Here is a 19,532-nt window from a genome sequence, read left to right as displayed (position 1 = left end):
ATAGGGATTTGATTCTTAGAAGGTCATTTTCATCTATTTTATTCTTTCCTGGTTGTAGGTTCATCTTTGATTCTTAACAACTCTCATTTTCAAAACACTTATCAGAAGTATGTAAGAGTGAAGGAGGAGTTACTTCAGTGGTGGAGACTTCTCTATAAGTGTTAGATCCAGGTGGGCCTGGAGTTAGAGTGGTTCTACTCAGGCAGTGGCAGGAAATCTTTAATGAGGGAAGAGGACACAGTACAGTTCTTATAAAATAATAATAAAAAAAGAAACATAAAAAATTATGTGCCTGTAAAGTGGAATGTGAAACAATTATAGAAAAGCAGGGCCTACTTCTCAAGACCTTTAATGGCAACAAGGACACTTACATATTGCCAATGAGTCAGAACCAACCCGTAGCTGATCCTCCAATGAGTCTTCAGAGGCTGTAAAAGGCACATGAGGAGATGAGCCATCTTTTCCCCACAGAGCAGCAGAGTGGATTCAAATTGCTTGTCTTTGCGTTAGCAGAGTAACTCCTTATTCAGAGACCAAAGGGACACTAGTATTAATTTTCAGTTGATGTGAATTTTCAGTCAAAGCATAAGTATGCATCCTTCTTCATTTCAGAGCTGTTTTCTGTTACATAAACATTTTGCACATATTTAGTAGAATTTTCTTTTGTATGCTGTCTTAGTAAGTTGTCAGCTTTGTTAGAAATGTAGATTTAAGGAAAGCAAAAAAAAAAAATCAAAAGAAAAATTGGCCATTAAAGAAGTATACATCTGGGTAATAACGACTTGTTGAGATCAAACCAATCCCAGTGAGGCCCACAGGTTTATAGTCTAGAACACACTGATTGATTAACCTAGAGGTTGAACATTGGAAGACTGACTGATGCAATTGGTTGGTAAATCAGCCCCTTAATAAAGACACATAGAATAGAATTATGTGAATATTCTATGCCTATCTACCATATAAGAAAGTCAGCCTAGGGACCCTGGAAAGAAAATAACTTTCAGAAGAGTCTTTGCTTGGTAAGAAAGTAAAGGAAAATGATTGCTGTTGTTGTTGTTGTTGTTGTTATATGCCTTCGAGTTGCTTGCGACTCATAGTGACCCTATGTACAACAACCCTAAACTCTGCTCTGTCCTGTGCCAATCGTACTGTCTCCGACACACCCATCCCAATTACCCCAGTCACTGAATCAATCCACCTCATAGAGTGCCTTCCTCTCCTGCGCTGTCCCTCCACCCTCCCAAGCATGATGTCCTTCTCTGAGGATTGGTCCCTCCTTACAACATGTCCAAAGTATGTCAGACAAAGCCTCAGAAACCTTGCCTCCAAGGAGCAGCCTGGTTTAACCTCTCTAGGTTGAATCTGTTTGTTTTCTTAGCAGTCCACGATACATTCAATACTCTTCTCCAGTACCACAGCTCAAAGGCATCCATTCTTCTTCTATCCTTCCTAGTCATTGTCCAACTCTCTGATGCATAACAAGTGATTGCAAAGACCATGGCCTGTATCAGAAGTACCTTAGTCTCCAGAGAGACACCATGGCTCCTCAGTACTTTGAAGAGGTCCCTAATAGCAGTTTCCCATTGCAATATATCTTTTAATTTCCTGGCTGCTCTTGTCAAGAGTGTTGACTGTGGAGCCAAGCAAACTAAAGCTGTGAACAAGCTCAATCTTTTCACCATCCATCCTGATGCTACCAATGTCTTCTTGATATTGAGCCTCAATCCATATACTTTTTGTATTTTGATAAGTAAATTTCTTATAATTTATACAATTTATTTTATAAGAAGTTATAAATTTGATTTTTTATTAATTGTTTCATTATTCTTGCTATAGTGCCTAGCACATGGAATGACATAGCCTTCTTTCAATAGGCTTTCTTAAGTGAACAAGTGCATATTTGTGAAACAATATCAATATGATGTAATAATTCATTGTGGGGAGTTTGGAGTTTTTTTGATCACAAGTCCACTTACTCTCTTTCCTGCTTAGTAAAGGAGACTGCTGACATATGTACTTTGCTTTTATTTTAGTTCAATGTTGTTATCTCTTACATGACTAAGTATTGTTATACAACTATTATTCCACAATTGAGTAAATTACAGGTCATCATGTCATTCAGTTTCATGATCACTGGCATCCATCCCTGAGGGTAGAGGCTATGTATTTATTTTCGCATGTTTTGGTTTTAGTGCTTAAACCAGTGCCAGAGTGTGAAGAATATTTGTTGAATGAGCACATGATGACTTTACTTAGGATGCAATAGAATTCAAGGACAAAAATGGAATGGACCACACTGTCACCTGTTACGCTGTCTCAAATGTTTCTAATTCACCCTAGAATTCTTTCCCATAGAGGTTAAGGAAATATAAGTAATCTACTGGAGTTGGAAAGGTGAAACCTGTGGTCTATTGCTGTCTTATTTTCTTGGCTGTAAATGAAGGGCCACCTTATTTAGTGATACTATATTTGAATACTAATTAAATTAAAAACTTAAACAGTAACATTTCTCTCTGGAAGCAGGAGTGGCTTCCACTTCCTAAATAACATACCTCTGGAAACTCTATGAAATTGTATAAATGTTGATAGTTGTAGAGGGGCTTCAGGCCTTTTGTTCATAGGGTTGCTATCAGTCACTCTTGACTCGAAGGCAATCAACAATAACAACATTTATCTGTTGTTTAGTATTCTTCATGCTGCATGTTGCATTCTGAAATGACAACAATGTATACCTTAGAAATATGGTTCCCACACTTAAATAGATAATCTAGTATTGAAGGAAGAGCCAAACTGTAAAATAATATGATATTTTCTGTAAGTACATATGGATGTTATAGTAATGTAGGAAGAAAATATTCTATTTGAGAATGTGTAGGTGTAGGGAGGGAAGGGGCTGGAGGATTGGAACAGCTACAGCAGGAAAATTCATGGAAATTATTGTGAGAAAGGAACATTTAAACTGACTTTGAGATGGGTACGAATTTTTAAGGTAGAAGAAAGAACAGGGATAAAGACATATTGAAACTGAAAATTTATCCTAAGCATTGTGGAGGCACTGTGCATCTGCTAAAGGTGAAGGGCAAAATTGGATATGAGCAATGATATTTGTGGAGCAACGTGAGCAGAGTTACTATCACTGAATACGTGCCTATTGTGTTTGCAGAGATTGTCGAAATGGCTAATTCTTGTTACATACATATTTGTTATTGTTGTTATATACCGTCGAGTCATTTGCGACTCTAGCAACCCTATGTAAAACAGCCCTAAACTCTGAACTGTCCTGTGCCAATTGCACTGTCTCTGACACTCCAATCCTGATTATCCCAGTCACTGAATCAATCCACCTCATAGAGGGCCTTCCCCTCCTGCACTGTCCCTCCACCCTCCCAAGCATGATGTCCTTCTCCAAGGACTGGTCTCTCCTTACAATATGTCCAAAGTATGTTAGACGGAGCCTCAGAATCCTTGCCTCCAAGAAACCATCTGGTTTAACCCTTTGCAGGATGAATCTGTTTGTTTTCCTAGCAGTCCCTGGTACTCTCAATACTCTTCTCCAGCACCACAGCTCAAAGGCATAAATTCTCCTTCTGTTCTCCCTAGTCATTGTCCAGCTCTCTGATGCATAACAAGTGCTTGCAAAGACCATGGCCTGTATCAGAAGTACCTTAGTCTCCAGAGAGATACCATTGCTCTTCAGTACTTTGGAGAGGTCCCTAACAGCAGACTTTCCCATGGCAATATGCCTTTTAATTTCCTGGCTACTGGTGCCAAGAGTGTTGACTGTGGAACATACACATTTACCACAATAAAAATAAATTTTAAAATAACAACCTTGTATACAGTAGGATTGAACATGATAAAAATTGTGAGAATGGTGCAGCATAGAGCAAAGTTTCGATATTTTGTTCATAAGGTTACTAGGAGTCGTAGTTGTGGTTGAATGGCTGGCATCTAACAAAATATTCAATAGAGAGTTCTGGTGGTCTAGTCTGTAGAGTGCAGTGCGAAGGATTTAAAGGCTATGCCTTTCTGGAGTTTTGAATCTACCACCAGCTCCCCAGCAAAAGAATGGATGGTTTTCTCTTCCTGTGGGATTTGGAATCCTGATGGAGGGTCATTTGTGAGTTGATTCAAACTCAGTGGCAGTGAGTTTGAGTTTTTCTACCTGGAATAGAATGAAAACTAGCCCAATCCTATACTACCCTCACAATCTCACCCATTGTTGAAATCACTGTGCTAGTCCATCTCATTGAGGGATTTTATTTTCTTTTCTGGCCCTTTACTTTTCCCAGCATGATGTCATTTTTTGGTGAATGACTCTTCCCATAACATGCCCAAACTATATGTGATGAAGTCTCACCATCATTTCTTCTAAGTAGCACTTGGCTTCACTTAGCCCAAAACAGATTTGCTTGTTCTTTTGGTAGTCCATGGTATATTTAATATTCACCACTAACATTACAATTAAAGATATCAATTCTTTATTCATTGTCCAAGTTTCTCCTACCTATGAAGCAATGGAGTCAGGTACAACTTAGTCTTCAAACTGACATCCTTACTCTGGAACTTTAAAAGAGGTCCTTGGAAGTGCATTTTGCTCAATGCAATATGTCATTTGATTTCTTGACTGCTACTTCTTTGGATGTTGACTGTGGATCCAAGTTAATGAAGTACATGAAAAATTAAATCTTTTCTCCATTTACCAGTACATTGTTTATGAGTTCAGTTGTGAGGATTTACTGTTTTATGTTGAGGTGAAATCTGTGCTGAAGGCCATTGTGTTGATCTTCTTCAGTACATCCAGCCTTCTTCACTTTAAGCAAACCAAGTTGTGTCATCTGCACATCATGGGGGTTGGTGACTCTTCCTCCAATCCTGTTGCCACATTTTTCTTCATATAGTTCAACTAATTGGATTATTTGTTCAGGATATAAAGTGAGTATGCATGAGTATGTTTGGTGATAGCTTTGGTGACCTAGTGGTAAGGAGCTGCACTGTCAACACAACGTGGTTTGAATCCACCAGCTGCTCCATGTAAGCAAGATAGGCAGTCAATGCTCATGTGGTTTACAGTCTCTACAAATCCTCTGGAAGGTTGGCTGGAAGTCAGTGCTGACTTGATGACACACAACAACAATAACAGAAACAATATATATGACACACAACTTTCCTGATTTTAAGTCATGAATTATCTCTTTGTTATGTTTAAACAACTGATGTTTTTTTTTTGTCCACGGTAAAGTTTCACATGCACCTTTTGACCAAGATTCAACTGACATCTGCAATGATAACTCTTGTTCCACTGCCTCTTCTGAACTTAGCTAGAATTTTAACAGTTTTCTGTGACTCTATTATGCCAATTGTTTTGGAACTCTCGTCAGCAAGATTTTATTTTTATATGATACTAATGATCTTGTTCAAGAATTTCTTAATTCTGTTGAACAACCTTTCTTTGAGGGTGGGCACACATATGAATCTACACTAGTAGGTTGACCAGATAACTGCCTTCCAAATTTCTTACATAGGTATGTGAACACATCAAGGGCTACATACACTTTGCAAAGACATCAATTACTATAGCATCATTTAGTGGGGATTGAATATTTGCCAATGCCTTCAGCATAACTTGGACTTTCTTCTTTCAGTACTGTGGTTCTTGAATATATGCTGTTTTCTGAAATGGTTCTATGTTAGCCAATTTTCATTACAGAGACTTGGCATTTCCTTTTCATCTTCTTTTGATGTTTCCCAAGTAATTGAATATTTTTCCCATAGAAGCCTTCAATATTTCCACTCAAAACTTTAATTTCTCTACTTCTTTCAGCTTGAGAAATGTGTGTTGTTCCTCCCCTCCCCCCTAACTCCAGGTGTTTGCACATTCCTTTATAATACTTTGCTTTGTCTTTCGAGCTGCCCTTGGAAATCTTTTGTTCATCTCTCTTAATTAATCATTTCTTCATTTTACTTTAGTTTATAGTCAAAAGTAAATTTTAGAGTCTCTTCTGACATCCATTTGAGTTATTTCTTTGTTTCTTTCCTTCTCTCTGCTTCTCTGTTTCTGTATATTTCTTTCTTTCTTTCTTTCTATCTTAAGACCTTTTATTTTCTCCATATGTAATATCCTTGATATAATTCTACAACTTGTTTTGTCCTTCATGTTTAATGCAGCAAATCTATTCTTCCGATGTTTTTTATCTTGAGGGGAGGATATGCTAAATATTGAGAGCTCTGGTAGCCTAGTGGCAAGAAACTGTGTTTCAATTCCAAGATACACAGTGCGAGGCCACCAGCTTCTCCAAGGGAGAAGGATGGACAATCTCCTCCTGTGCTATTAACTGCCTCTGAAAACTCACTGAAGGGTCAGCTATGGGTTGGTTCTCACTCCACAGCACACAGTAACAACATGCTAAATATTGTATTTTTACCTCTTGTGGTCTTCCTTTCGTTCTCTTCTACTTAGGTTTAGCCTTGTGTATGAGCAATTGATTGCCTATTTCACAGTCATCCTGGTCTTGTTATGATGATGAGTTTGAACTTCTTTACCATCTCTTTTGCTTGCTTTGCATCTGAGAGGTAGAGAATGAATAAGGATGACAGGAGAAGAATAGATGGCTTTGAGTTATGGAGAAGAGCATTGACCTCATACCATTGACTACCAACTGAATAAATAGGTCTGCCTAGAGATGGTGAAACCAGATAGCTAGATTTATCAGTTTGTAGGAGGCAGGATTTTTAAAACTCTATCTCGCAACCTCGGACATGTTGCCAGGAAGGACGAACCCTTGGAGAAGGACATCATGCTTGGAAGGGTAAAGAGTCAAGGTAGAAGGGGTATGCCCTGGATGAGATGAATTGACACTGTGGCAGTAGTGTCAAGTGTTTCAGAGATGGTGAGGTTGGCTCAGGATGGAACAAGGTTCAGAGCTATTGTTCATAAGTTTGCTATGAATTATAGTCTACTTGATGGCACATAAAAACAACAACCATCTCTGTCCATAGTTTATTTATTCTCAGATATTCCAGGAGCTTTCTGTTAATTTTGTAATTTAATTTTATTTTTTTTATACAGATAGCTAAAGGTTTCTGTTTATGAAATAACAAAGCTGCCATTTGTTCCATCCAGTTAGAAGACATCCAGTCAATAAAATGAACGGTCAATGTGCTGTCTGCTAACTTATATAATTGGACTTAGAGTGGTTATTGGAGGTTCTCATTTTTTTCCACAACCTAATAGGAATGCGTGGAACTCTGGAAACTAGGTAAGAAATTGTGCTGCCAATTGATGGCATACCACCCAAAGGCACACAGTTCAAATGCACTAGCTGTTCCACAGGAGAAAGATGGTGTTCTGTTCCTGTGTAACACACTGCCTCTGAAAACTAACTGAGAGTTAGCTATGAGAGTATGTAAGAACAATTACAGTCTGACTATATTTTCTCAGAGTCTTTTCTAACCCATTACTTCTTCCCAAATATCCTAAACTTTGATCAGTAGTTCTGATTTGGGAGGATGACAGCTTACAGTTCAGATCTGATTTCCTCTCATATACCCTAATCATGACCTTTTGTCCATATAACCCACTTTCTCCTAACAGGACAAGATAATAAAAGGGGAAAGGTTAAAGGAGGGGAGGCAGATGACTTTTAAGGTAGATTCAGTTGAATTAAATGCCCAAAGTTTTGAAGGGCCATTTATTAAACTTTATAAATTCACAAACAAATCTACTCATCTTCCATTTTCCTTCCTCTTAGCATTCTTCTTGTCCAGTGCAGTGGAAATCTTTGGAACACTTTCATTTTCTTCTCTTTACTTCTTTTTCTCTTTACTTTTTACTTTAGAAGACACAACTATTTAACAGGGTAAAATAGAAGGATAACTATTCATTTGTTGATGACACTTGAGTTGCTACCATCTCTTTGCTATTGTGAATAATGCAGCAATAAACATGGTGTGCAGATATGTTGGAGTGGCAGCTTTGGTTTCTTCTGGGTATATTCCTAATAGTGGATTTGTTGGGTCAAATAGTATTTCTATTTCCAACTATTTGAGAAAGCTCCAAACCACCTTTCATACTGATTGCACCATTTTCCACTCCCACCAGCAGGGAATAAGGGTACCAGTCTCTCCATAACCTTGCTAGCTTTTGTGGTTTGTGACTCTGTTGAACTTTGCTATTGTTGCTGGGGTGAGATGATATTTCATAGTTTTTTTTAAACATATTCTTAAAGAATCTACACTTACTAGACCTATTGAGGTTGGTGGGGTTCCCCAAATTTAGGAGTTTCTTGAACTATTTTTTAAAATTAATTTTAATGAGTGTTTACAGAGACTTTGGATTTCCATTCATTCATTGTTGAATTTTCTCCCTACTCACCCCTCTCCCCAATTCACTCTTCTCTTCGAAAAGTAAAAGAAAAATTATTTCATTGTTATACAATCTCCCTTCCGACCCCAAGTCCACTCCACTATGCAACCTTCATTCTGGACTGCTGTGCTGATAATAATACCTAATCATAAATCCCTTTTAAACAGTTCTCTCCCTCATCTGTTTCAATGCAGTATACCTTATTTATCCCCTCTTTCTCAGTCTCCCCTCAACCCTAATGTCAGTCCCGTTTTACAACAGTGACATTATTCAGTATTTGTCCTCTTGTGACTGAGATATTTCACTCAGCATAATGTCATCCAAGGTCATCCATTTTGTATAATATTTCATGAGTTCATTGTTTTCAGTTCAGCATAGTATTCCATTGTGTAAATATGCCAGAGCTTTTCTATCCATTTTTATGCGGATGGGCACTTAGGTTGTTTCCAACTCTTTGCTACTGTGAACAAAGCAGAAATAAGCATGAGTGTGCATATATCTGCTTGGGTGGCAGTCATGGTTTTTTTAGGGTATATTCCCAGTCATGGAATTGCTGGGTCAAATAGTATTTCTATTTGCAACTTTTTGAGAAAGTGCCGTATAGCCTTCCATAGTGGTTGCACCTTTTTATACTCCTACCAACAGTGAATAAGGGTTTCAGTTTCTTCGCAACCTCACCAGCATTTGATGTTTGCTGCTTTGTTAAATTTTGCTATTCTTACTGGGGTGAGATGATATTCCATAATTGTATTGATTTGCATCTCTTTTAGAGCTAGGGATTTTGAACATTTCTTCATGTGTTTGTTAGCCACATGAATGTCTTCTTTGGTGAAGAGTCTGCTCATATTCTGTGCCCATTTTTCAACTGAGTTATTTACTTTTATTTTATTGTGGTGCTTGGGTATTTTATAAATTCTAGATATAAGTCCCTTATCTGACATTTCATTACCAAATATTTTTCCCCAGTCTGTGACTTCCCTTTTTAATCCTGTTGGAGAAGTTTTTGCATGTGCATAGAGATTTGATTCTTAGAAGGTCCCATTCATCTATTTTATCCTCTCCTGGTTGTAGATTTTTCAGTCTGCTTGGAAGACTATTTATGTTGTGGATTAGGACTTCTAGGGTTCTTCCAAGCTTTTCTTTAGTGAAGTTGATAGTCTCTGGTATTAATCCTAGGTCCATGATCCACTTTGAGTTGGTTTTTGTGTATGGAGTGAGGTGTGGATCTTGCTTGAGTTTTCTGCAGAAAGTTTTCCAATTTTTCCAGCACCATTTGTTAAAAAGGGTGTCATTTCCCCACTTAACTGATTTCATCTCCTTGTCAAAAATCAGGTAGATGGGCTGTGACTCATTTTATAGAACATAATGTATGGGAATGATCATCTGAATTACATGTGAATGAATGAATGAATATGTTAAAACACTATATATATAAATTTTGTATGCAAACTAAGATAAAATAAAAAGCAAGAGAGGTGATAAAACTATTGTTTAGCATCATAACAACTCTTTAACAGCTTTCTTTACTCCACAAAGCCTTCTAATTTCCACTGCAAGAATTATGATTCAAAAAGGAAAAGTCTAGCAAACTGTGGCTGTACAGTTTCATTCTCAAACTCCATTTTCTGATGAAATCCTCTCCCCTCTCTCTTCATTTGGCAGTTTGTCATACTGTGATGGTATTGTGTTGCCATGATGCTGGAAGCTAAGTTATTACTATTTCAGATATCAGGAGAGTCACTCATGGTGGATAGGTATGTATTTCTTAAAATTAGCCAGTGAAAACCATTTACATCACAACAGAAAATTACACAACTTAATTGCTTTTGACTTATCATCAAGAAATAAACAATTGCTAGAGGAAAGCATTACGTTTGGTGAAATAGACGGCCAGTAAGGGAGAGTGAGACTCTCGATGAGATAGATTCACATGATTACACAATAGTGGTGTTAAGCGTGCTGGTGATTGTGAGGATGACACGCGACTGAGCAACAGTTTTGTTCTGTTATAGATAGAATCACCCTGAATTGAAGTTGAATCAATGGTAGCTAAGAAAATCAGCACGATACATATAAATCATAACTGCCTTAATGGCAGACATATGGCTGTTCTATTAATGTAGTTCAAAACATTCTTCAGTTGTTAAAAATATTTTTTTGAGTGGAAAGTATTTCAAAATCTAGTGTGAATGAATATACCTTGTCAAAATCTTTTCCCAACCTGCATTCCTCACTATGTGTCCTAAACTCCAGTCAGACATAATTGTTGCAACTTTCTTTGAATATTCCATCACCTTATGTGCTGTCATGTATTCTCTTTGACTGAATTTATTAATATCTTCCCTGTCTTGATCAGTGATACTCATTCATTAAGACACATCACATATACTTAAGCAAACGGTTAAGTCTGCTGTCCGGTCCAGGTCCTATACACTTCTTCTATGTCAAGAAAACTTTCACATCCTTGCTCCCCATACCGTTTTTGGTTCCTTATCCATCCTCTTTCTATTTCACAATGCTTGCAAATATTTCATGAAGTTAAATATTTTAATAAAGCTGTTTAACTAGAGAAGCCGAATGAATGAGCAAAGGCAGATTTCGAGAAAATAATTAGACAAAGCCCTCACTGTTTATATAGCCACATAACTAAGCACATCTTAGAGAACCATTACAAAAAAGACTTTCCCGTGTTAACTCTTATGGAAGACACTTTTTAAAAGCCCAAGTAAGAATTGGTAGAGGATACATATCCTTTTCCCACATTGCTTTACCATTGTCTTCATTCTTCTCTTTTCCTATGAGAAAGAATTACAGTTGAATCTAGTAAAGCTGAGTTATCAGAAATTCTACTTATTTATTCTCCCTTTTCTTTTTTCCCAAGCATTTGAAGCAGAGCAGTCAACTGTCAATGATGAAAAATAAACACTGAATGCCATATTAGGAAGTGCAATGAACAAATACACATATAGACGGTAAAGCCACCCACTACTATATGCCAGCTCTATTACCAACAACAGAAAATGTCAGAAAAAATATATTGCAATGGGCATTGGGGATCATTGAGATTCTAAAAGGTGTATAAATATACAGTCAAGAATATGGCAGTGATGAACCCGGCTGGCTGGGCAGTTACGAGCAAATCTTCAGGCCTAACTTTCCTGAATGAGGGCAGTGACACTGTTTGTATACTTCAATTCTGTCAAAAGGATAGCCAAAACAAACATAAGAACAAAGAGAGGGGATGCAATGGTTTTGTATCCCTGGGAGCTAATGTGTACTCAGGAATGTATTTAGAAAACATGAGTGTTCCATGCCGCTGTGGCTTTTTGCTAGTTCTTTTTCCTCTAACTCTCTGTTTCCTGTATTTTTACATTTATTTTCCTTTGCAACTATGCTTAGTGCTTGATGAGGTTCTTTTCAAAAACAGAGAATGAGATTCCGAGAGTCTACTAAGAGGTAAAGATCACTTGGTAAAAGGAAAGAATTATAATACAATATTATTTTATTGAGGGATCCCTGTATGCCACATACTGGACACAGTATTAAGGGTGCATTTTTTTTAAAAAGATACATAAATTCAACAATCTTGTAATTATATTTCGGAGACAAAAGTCACATAGTTGAAATAATTAGAAGCTTATTTAAGAACTATTGTATATATTTCTTGAGAAACCACATTGTAACTGCTATTAAGGAACAGAGAAGAGAGGGTCTGTTGTTGGCTCTTGAAGAAAGCAACCATGAAAGAGGTAACGTTAGAGAGTAATTGGAGAACAAAAATGTAGAATTTCATGCAGAATAAAAGGAAAATCAAATTACTTTTAATGTAGAATGAATCTATGAGTAAAGAAAACAAAATTAAAGTATGAGTTGACAAAAAATGAAAAACAATATTTGCAAGGTTCAATTCTTTCTACTAGTAGATAATTTATCTTAAAGACTTTAATGTGATTATAGTGAAAGTCCTAGCCATCATTTATAGTTTCTCAAAAAAGAATAACATAACTGAGAAAAATAAATAACATTGTCATTGTTGTAATATGTTGTCAAGTCGCCTGTAACTCACGGTGACCCTATGTACAACAGCTCTGAAGTCGGCCCTGTCCTACACCAGTCTCACTGACTTTAACACACCAAACCCCATTGCCTCAGTTACTGCATCAATTCATCTCATCTGGAATCTTCCTCTCCTGTGCTGTCCCTCCACTCTTCCAAGCATGATGTCCTTTTTCAAGGACTGGTCCCTCCTGGCATTTGCCCAAATTATGTGAGATAGAGCTTCAAAATCCTAGTCTTCTAGAAGAAACTTGATTTCACCCTTTCCGAGACAGACCTGTTTGTTTTTTGTTTTTTTTTTCCTTTGGTAGGTTCAAGACTCTTCTCCAGCATCACATCTCGGAATCATCGATTCTTCTGTGATCCTTAGTCATTGTCCAGCTCTCGGATGCATAGCAAGTAATTGCAAAGACCATGGCTTGGAACAGGCACACTTTAGTCTCTAGACTGGCATCGTTGCTTTTTCTGTGCTTTGCTAAGGTTCTTGACAGCAGATTTTCCCAGTGCAGTGGATTTTAAAAGTAACTTACAAGCTTTTGCTTTGTAGCAGGGCAATTTGTCCACCAAAACACTGGAAAATTAAGTTGAAAAACCATTTTTGTCATCTGTACTAAGGGTGATATTAATATGATGAAGATAATTTATATATATATTTATTCCTATAGCTCCACATATAAATGTATTTTTATTTTTTAAATTTTTTAAAAATTTTATTGCTTTTTTGTGTATGTACTGTCAAATTGAATCTGACAGGTACAGGAGGAGATTATTCCTCCTTCTCTAGCAGAGCATCTGGTGGATTCGAACCACACACATCTCGCAGTGCAGCTTCTTGCCAGTAGGCCACCAGAGCTCCCTCTACATTTCGATTTTTAAAATGATCTATAATGTTTGAATATGTTGTTGTTTCTGTTAGGTGCCATCATATTAGCGGTGAATTACATACACCTTAGTCTTTAAACTGATGTCATTGCTTCTCTGTATTTGGAGCAAACTCTCCAAATGCAATTTATCTTTTGATTTCTTGACTACTACCACCAAGACTCTTTTCTTTGGCATGTCTCACTTTGTTTTGGTTTGTCAATGCTTTATTGCAATTTTTAGAGTCTCATCTGACTTCCATTTTGGGTTTTTTCTTTCTCCTAGGTGTTTGTAATGACCTTTTACTTTAATTCATGGATGAAATCTTTGATTTCACCTCAAATTTGTCTTTTCTTAAATCATTTGTGTTCAATGATTCAAATCTATTATTAAATTGTTTTGAAATTCATATGGAATAGATTCAATGCCATATTTTGGTTCTCAAGGATTTGGCCTCAATTTGAACTTGCACATAAGTAATTGATGTTCAGACCCACAGTCTTTCCCTAGTCTAGTTTTGACTGCTGATTTTGAGCCTCTCCAGTGATTCCTTTCACAGTGTAGTCAATCTGATTCCTATACAGCCCACCAGGTCAGGTCCATGTATAAAGCCATCATTTGTCTTTTTTAAAAAAAAATAATTTTATTGGAAGTTTACTGAGACTTATCCAGTCATTCATTGTTGTACTTTTCTCTCTTCCCACCCCCTCACCCCCAAATCACTCTTCTCCTTGTAAAGAAAGAAAAACTCTTTCATTGTTAAGCAATCCCATTATGCAGCCTTCACTCTGGACTTCTGTAATGACAAGAATACCCATTCATATATCCCTTTAACAGTTCTCTCCCTCATCTGTTTCAATGCAATATACATCATTCCTCCCCTCCTTTTCTGTCTTCTCTCAACCTTGATGTCAGCCCCATTTTACAATAGTGGCCCTACGCAATATATGTCCTTTTGTGTCTGAGATATTTCACTCAGCATTTGTGTCTTTTTTAAAAAGTGTTTGCAGTGAACAAATAATCGAAAATATAAAATTCAATTATTTTATCTCCAGACTCATTTCTATCACCCAGCCCATACTTTCCAATTACTATTCCTTCTTCACTTTTTCGAACTGTTGCATTCCAGTCACAAATTGTTTTTAACATATCTTGATTCCGTATTTGGTCAATTTTGGACTGCAAGATTTGGTAAAACTTTTCAATTTCTTCCTCTTTGGCTCTAGATGTAGGAGCACATATTTGAAAAATAGTGGTATTTATGAGTCTTCCTTGTAGACGTATGGATAATATTCTATCACAGCATTGTATTTCAGAATAGAACTTGAAACTGACTTTTTGACTCTGAATGCAATACAATTCTCCTACTCTTTTTCATTCCCAGCATAGTATATACTAACTGGCCTAAGCTAGTCCATCTGATGTCACTAATGCCATTATTTTTCCCCATTTCTACTGACTGGGCTCTTCCACTAATTCTATAACTATTTGCATTCCTTTACTTTTCATAGGGTTTTCAGAGGCCTGCTATTTAAGAAATAGATAGCCAATGCTTCTTCCTTGTCTATCTTAATATGAGAGTTCTACTAGAATCTGACTACTCCCCGACCTGAAAAACCAATTTCAACCTTGAATCACCATATTGTAAGGTGCTTTAGAGGGGCATCCACTTCTGAAAGAGCTTGCCTCAGGAAACTCTATGAACTTACAGAAATGATGAAAGTTAAAGTTGTTCAGGTCTTTTGTTCATAGGGTTGCTATGAGCTGTCTATGATTGGACAGCACTTAACAACAACAAACAACATTTTAAGATTCCAGTCTTTGAGAAATGGCATGGTACTGAAAGAAACGGAAGGTCAGAGAAGATCCTCAACACGATGGATTGATATGGTGACTGTAGTAATGAGCTCAAGCAGGTCCCAGATTGTGGGGTTGGCATAGAATAGGGCAAGTTTAGATCATAGACTTGTTCACATAATTGTTGTGAGTCATATAGAGAGCTCTGTTGGCCTAGTGAATAGAAAGTTATGCTAGCAAACCAAAGGTGGGTGATTTTGATCTGTGATGCTCAGGTCTGGTTTAAATTGTTTTTGGTCAGACATTCTTCTAAGTAGTATAGCACTGGTCTTTACATTTTCTGTACGGAGATAATTCATGGTTGCTGTGATGCTAAATGCTGTGACACTGATGTGTCAAATGTGATAATGGTTACCCATGGTGGAGAATGTTTGGTGGAGCTTCCAGATTAAAACAGGCTTGTGGCATCCACTTCTGAAATAGCTTGCCTCCAGAAACTCTGTGAACTTAGAGAAACAATGAAAGTTAAACAAGTGTTCAGGTCTTTCATTCATAGGATATTTATGAGTCATCTATACCTTGAAAGCACTTAACAACAACAACAACAACAACAACAACATGGGTAAGATATTAAATGACCTAAAAGCATCAAAAGAAGATGGAGGCAATGCACAGAATCACTGTATCAAAAAGAAGTGACTGACACTGGAAAAATTTCAGGAAATACCACATGAGCAGAATCACATGGCAATGAAAGAGGAAGTAGAAGCTGTATTTAAGTCATTGGTAAAAAATAAGGCCCCGGGAACCAATAAGACACCAATTGACTTGTTTCGATTAATAGATGCAGCCCTGAATGTGCTTACTAGTTTATGCCAAGAAATTTTGAGGAGAGCTGACTGGTCAATAAATTGGGAGAGGTCCATATTTTTTCTCATTCCCAAGAAAGGTGATCCAACAGAATATGAAAACTATGAAACAATATAATTAATATTACATGCAAGCAATATACTGCTGTAGATGATTAATAAATGGCTAGAGTCCCTCCTCCTCGGTGGCCTCACTGTGGATGGGAGCACAAAAGCTGCTGTGGCCCCGGCCTCACTCCCCAGCCAGAAACATGACTCGCGACTTAAAACCTGGAGACCTCATCTTCGCCAAGATGAAAGTTTACCTCCATTGGCCAGCACGGGTGGACGAAGTTCCTTATGGAACTGTAAAACCGCCCACAAACTAACTACCCATTTTCTTTTTTGGAACTCATGAGACTGCTTTTTTAGGACCAAAGGGTATATTTCCTTATTCTGAAAATAAGGGAAAAATATGGCAAACCAAATAAACGAAAAGGTTTTAATGAAGGTTTATGGGAAATAGATAACAATCCAAAAGTGACATTTTCAAGTCAACAAGCCTCAACTAAACAGTCAAATGCATCATCTGATTTTGAAGCTGAAGAAAAAGAAACTAGTGTTTCAAAGGAAGTTACTGACCATGAAGAAAAAGCCAGCAATGAGGATATGACTAAAGCAGTTGATATAACTACTCCGAAAGCTGCCAGATGAGGGAGAAAGAGGAAGGCAGAAAAACCAGCAGAAACTGAAGAGACAGGAGTAGTGACAACAGCAGTCACCTCTGTCAATCTGAAAGCAAGCCCAAAGAGGGGACTGCCTGCAGCCACAGAAGTCAAAATTCCAAAACCAAGAGGCAGACCAAAAATGGTAAAACAGGCTTGTCTTTCAGAGAGTGAAATGGCTACTGAAGAAGACAAAACTAAGAAAAAGGGTCAAGAAGGAAAACCACCCAAAAAGCAGCTGAAAAAGGATGAAGAAGGCCAAAAAGAAGAAGAAAAGCCACAAAAAGAGCCAGAAAAGAAAGAGGGGAAGAAAGAAGTAGAATCCAAAAGGAAAAATCTACCGAAAGCAGGGGTTGCATCCACCTCTGACTCTGAAGAAGAAGGGGATGACCAGGAAGGTGAAAAGAAACGAAAAGGTGGCAGGAACTTTCAGACTACTCATAGGAGAAATACCCTAAAAGGGCAGCATGAGAAGGAGGCAACAGATCGAAAACGTAAGCAGGAGGAATAAGTGGAAACTCAACAGCAGAATAAAGAAGAAGGGAAGAAGCCAGAAGTTAAAGTGGAGAAGAAGCGAGAAACATCGATGGATTCTCGGCTGCAAAGGATACATGCTGAGAATTCACTCAAAATTGATAATCTTGATGTCAACAAATGTATTGAGGCCTTGGATGAACTGGCTTCACTTCAGGTCACAATGCAGCAGGCTCAAAAACACACAGAGATGATTACAACACTGAAAAAAATACGGCAATTCAAAGTTAGTCAGGTTATCATGAAAAAATCTACAATGTTGTATAACAAGTTTAAGAACATGTTTTTGGTTGGTGAAGGAGATTCTGTGATCACCCAAGTGCTGAATAAATCTCTTGCTGAACAAAGGCAGCACGAGGAAGCAAACAAAACCAAAAATCAAGGGAAGAAAGGGCCAAATAAAAAGCTAGACAAGGAGCAAACAAATTCAAAGACTGTAAATGGAGGCTCTGACGCTCCAGACAGTAATCAGCCACACCACAGTGAGGAGAGCAGTGAAGACGGCAGAGATGGCCACGAGGCCAGTTGGAAGGAAAAGTCCTCTGGTGAAGACAGAGAGACCAACCTAGCGCTGAGAGACTCCACACTTGATAGCTAAGCTGGTGCCACCCAGACACAGGCACTGGAGATGTCTGTCAGGGTTGTCACTGCAGTACAGACAGCAGAAGGGGACAGTTTTACATTTTTTTTTATAACCATAGGTTTTTTGGTTAAAAACATGTTTTGAGGGAGAAACTCCTTTTATCTTTGTTTAAAATGAAGCATTCTTGCTGATTGTACTTGTGCAGTATTAACAGCTCCAGAATACAGTACATCTGGGAGGATGTCCATTTAGAGAACGTAGGCCACTCCCCCAGACATGATGGTTGTAGCATATTTTCAATTAGTGTAAGTGAATGTGTAACTGATAGTAAAGCATTTTTAGAACTGCTACTTGTATAACTTGTCTTTTCCCTAATACTGTGGTTTTTGTGCATAGTTTTTACACATGTTGGATTTACCAGACTGTCTTTTCACTGTGGGTTTTGAAGATGAGAGCATTTTTATGATAGATAAAATGTTACTTCTATACAAGTACTCACTCCCTCCTTTTATCAAAAGTTCATTTTTATCTCCCTCTACATTGTGCAGCAGCTGTTACCCTGCTTCTTTGTAACAAATGTGTGGTCTCTATGCCTTTTGTATGACAATTAGATATCCAGCAGAAGCTGAACTGACAATTTTGCAAGATATAGAAAAAACTCCTGTTAAAAAATAAAATAAATAAATGGCTAGAATAGTACATGCATAAGGAACTGCCAGAAGTTCAAACAAGATTTAGAAGAGGCCATAGTACCAAGGATATCATTGCCATGTCAGATGGATCCTGGATAAAAGTAAAGAATACAAGAAGAATGTCTATTTATGCTTTATTGACTATACAAAGGCACTTGACTGTGTGCATCATAATTAGTTATGATTAACATCGAGAAGAAGGGGAATCCCATAGCACTTCATTGTGCTCATAAAAAAACCTATGCTTAAACCAGGAGGCTGTTGTACAAACAGAGGAAGGGAACATCGCATGGTTTAAAAGTAAGAAGGTAGTGTGCCAAGGTTGTATTTTCTCTCCATACCTATTCAATCTGCATGCTAAGCAAATTATTTAAGAAACTGGACTCTATGAAGAGGAATGTGTCTTCAGAATCAGAGGGAGACTCATCAATAATCTGTGTTGTGCATAATACACAACCTTGCTTGCTAAAAGTGAGGAGGACTTGAAGCACTTGTTGCTTAAGAGAAACATTATGGATTTCATTATGGATTGCCTCTCCGTTTCAAGGAAAGAAAGATTGTTACCACTGGGCTGATGGGCAACACCGTGATGAATAGAGAAAAGACTGGAATTGTCAATGACTTCATCTTACCTGGATCCACAATTAACACCCTTAATACCAGCAGTCAGGAAATTCAAGAGATGTATTGCACTGGAAAAGCCTGCTGTTAGGGACCTCTCCAAATTGTTGAGGAGGAATGTCAGTTTGAGGACTAAGGTGTGTCTGATTCAAGACATGATCTTTCCAGTCACTTTCTATGCATTTGAGAGCTGGACAATGAATAAGGATGACAGAAGTAGAATTGATTCCTTTGAGTGGTAAGATTGGAGAAGAGTACTGAACATCCAAAAGATTGCCAAAAGAACAAACGAATACATTTTGGAGTAGGTGCAGCCAGAGTGCTCTTTGTGGGCAAAGATGCTGAGTCTTTGCTTCACATACTTTGGACATGTTGCTAGGAGGGGTTATTCCTTGGAGATGGACATGATGCTCAGAAGGTAGAGGGTCAACAAAGGAGTAAAAGACCCTC

General features: G+C 37.7%; 1 pseudogene; it reads left to right on the top strand.

Moving 5' to 3' along the window:
- Positions 1-16,199: 16,199 nt before the first annotated feature.
- Positions 16,200-17,784, top strand: LOC102852302 (annotated as a pseudogene).
- Positions 17,785-19,532: the final 1,748 nt, after the last annotated feature.

Source organism: Elephantulus edwardii, unplaced genomic scaffold (genome assembly GCF_000299155.1).
Source record: "Elephantulus edwardii isolate Elephantulus edwardi_28Jun2011 unplaced genomic scaffold, EleEdw1.0 scaffold00212, whole genome shotgun sequence".
Classification (NCBI taxonomy): domain Eukaryota; kingdom Metazoa; phylum Chordata; class Mammalia; order Macroscelidea; family Macroscelididae; genus Elephantulus; species Elephantulus edwardii.
This window is presented reverse-complemented; position numbering and strand designations above follow the sequence as displayed.